The sequence below is a fragment of the Charadrius vociferus genome, unplaced genomic scaffold (assembly GCF_000708025.1).
Source record: "Charadrius vociferus isolate BGI_N301 unplaced genomic scaffold, ASM70802v2 scaffold964, whole genome shotgun sequence".
NCBI classification, from domain to species: domain Eukaryota; kingdom Metazoa; phylum Chordata; class Aves; order Charadriiformes; family Charadriidae; genus Charadrius; species Charadrius vociferus.
In genome coordinates this window covers 732339-735373 of record NW_009647945.1, presented here as the reverse complement: position 1 = coordinate 735373, position 3035 = coordinate 732339, and positions in this window count along the sequence as shown.

Here is a 3035-nt window from a genome sequence, read left to right as displayed (position 1 = left end):
AATGCTTGCTTTATTTTTTTTTTTTTTGCCCCCTTTTTAAATATTGGTTTGCTCCTCTCGGTTTATATTTCAAAGTACCGTGACTCCAGTAAATGCAGTATCAGATATTAGGTCTCCTGACGCATCCCGCTGCTTATGTGAAGGCTCCTGACGTTCCGGCTGCCAGCTAGAGAGATTCCCTCCGGGGAAGCGCCCGAGGAACGGCGCAGACTGACCCTCAGCCCCATCTCCTTTAGGATGGGGCAGCCCGAGGGTTGTCTTGCGCTGGCCTCGCCGAAAGCCCTGTAGGGCAGATCCAGCTGAGCCTTTGTAGGATCGAGCGGGTTTTGCAATTTCCCAGCTTTTTTTTTTTTTTTTTTTTGTAAAGGAAGAAACAGCTGTGGAGTGACTCAGGATGGCCGCGCTCCTTTTAGTAGTCGGTGGCGAGAAGCTCTGGGCTTCCACCAGCCCCGGGAGCCGCCGGTGGGCAGCCTGGCTGTGCGGAGGGTGTAACTGTCACACTTGTCTTGGATGTTTTTTTTTCTTCAGAGTTGCAAGGGGTTTTTTTTGGACTCCCCATTTCTGACTGTTTTCCCTGTAAATAGAGTTTTGTACAATGTTGACTCTCTTGGGGGTGGGGAAGAGCGAGGCCTGAGGAGTCTGGGACTTGATTTGTTTCATAATAACTTTGGCAAGAGCAGTGTCTCCAGGCTGTGACTGTGAGCAGCACATGAAGAATAAAAAGCTTGTGTTGGGTTTTTTTTTGTTGGTTTTTTTTTGTTGTTGTTGTTTTTTTTTAAACTAGCCTGACTCTGGAGCTCCTCTCCTTCAGGGCAGCTGTTGCTGACCTGGTGGGAGGAGGGAGTACCAAAACGTGCGCACCCTCAACCCCGTGCCCTGCGTGCATGCTGGAGCCGTGCATCCCCTCGGTCCCTCTCCTCCCCCTGGAGCTGGCCCCAAGCCCCACGGCGTGTCCTGCAGCCAGAGCTGGGCTGCCCCGGGACCCAGAAAGCAGGGTATGCAGAGAAAGGGGGGAGGGAAGGGTCTTTCCCCCCCAGCTACTGTTTCTCCAGCCCTTCTGGGGACGGATGGGGCTCTTGAAGGTGTTTCTCCCGCCTAAGCTGCCTGCGGGAGCCAGAGCTCATCCTGGTCTTGCTTTCCGTCTCTGCTTTACTCCTGTGAGTAGGAGCGAGTCCTCCCTTGATGCATGGCATCCCATCAAAGGCGGGTGCCCCCTGGCCCAGTGACTCACTGGCACGGAGCGGCCAGTGCTGCGTGGGGGTGAGGGTGAACACGTGCCCTCCTGCCCCGTCCTTTGCCCCCTCCTGCTTCCGCTCGTTGCTATGGGGCCGTTGTCGGCACCCTTTGGCTCCGGCGTGGCACACCACCACCGCTGCCTGCCGCACCCCGGCTCCGCCTGGGGCTGAAGGGCTCCCTGCTCCCCTCCCGCACCTCGCCGGGGACGGCAGCGCCACATACGGGAGCTGAACGTGGTGGGCTTCATCACGGACGTGGGGTACCCACCCCCTGCTCCCCGCCTGCCTCCTTGCCATGGCCGCTCTGCAGCGGGGAGCGCTTCCCCCAGACCTCCAGCGCTTGCCAGGGCGGCAGTCCTAAGGATGTTTCCAAACATTCCGGGGTTTCCAAACTGATTCCACGCACAAAGATTTCGCATCCCTGGCCGGGCCTGAGTTCAACAACACATGTCCTGCGCGGGGCACAGCGGTTTCCCCTGCGGGGTGCTGAGCTCCTGCTGCTGCCGGCGAGCAAAGCTCCCGGGGGCCGATGCCGTGTGCCGGGGGCCGTTTTCCTCGGGCTCGCTACCAGCGGTGATTTCCAGCCCGGCGCTGCCAAGGAGGGCAAACTGCCTCCAGCTCCGCACTTTCTCTTCCTCGCCCCATCCCGCCTTGCCAAGCTGATGACTACGTGGGCAGGGAATGCTATTAAATGGCTTCCTCTTATCTCCCGCAGCACATGCGGGCAAAATCCTTGGGGAAACCTCGGGGAGGAACTGGGCCGGCTCCTTTTCCTTCTCGGAGCGGAGTGGCTGGTGTCCAGCCCGGAGCTGGGAGGGCGGCGAGGGCAGTGCCCGGGACTGGGGTTGGAGGGTGGGAGGGGGGATAAGTTTGGCAGGAGAGCGGCGGTGGCCCTGACGCTGTGCCAGGGGAATCCCAGCGCCGCTCTCCTCCCCTGCAGGAGTGCATTCCTTCCCACGCGTTTCCCTGGGAGCGCTGACCCCCTCTTTGATAGCCGGTTTCTCTCGCTGACCCCTTGGCCGCCCGGCAGCCCCGAGGACAGAAGCGGACGGTTCTCCCAAGGGGGCTTTTTGGGGCAGTGATGGTGGCGGTGGTGGTGGGACAGTGTCCCCTCCCCTGCTCCTGGCAGGGGTTGGGCCCCGAAGCATCCCGAGAAGACAACCAGGGATCCCCCAGCCCCTCTGCCATCCCTCTGGGCTACCTTCCCTGCCCGCAGCGTGGCCCTCGCACAGGCACGCACCATGAGTGCCCCAAAACGTCCCCACGGGTGCTGGTGGGTGGGCATCCTGGGGACATGCTGGGAGCACCCCGAGGAATGGGGGGTGTGCAGCGTGGCTAGCTGAGCACCTCGGGGCACCTGGCGGGGGTAGCCAAGACCCTGGCTGGGGTAGCCAAGCACCCTAAGGAGCTGGGAGGGACCCGGGAGGGCTATCCGAGCACCCTGGGGGCACTGGGGTGGGCTACCTGAGTGCCCTGGGGACATCCATCCTGGGCACATCAGGGTGGGCTAGCTGGCCACCCTGGGGACCCCAGCTAGGGCTAGCTGGGCACCTTGGGGACATCAAGGTGTGCTAGCTGAGCACTTTGGGGACACCTGGGTGGGCTACCTGAGCCCCCTGGGGACACCCAGACTAGTTAAGCTAACCCTCTGGGCACACTAGGATGGGCTAGCTGGGTATGCTGGGGACACTGGGGTGGGCTAGCTGGGTATGCTGGGGACACTAGGGTGGGCTAGCTGAGCCCCCTGGGCACACTAGGGTGGGCTAGCTGGGTATGCTGGGGACACTGGGGTGGGCTAGC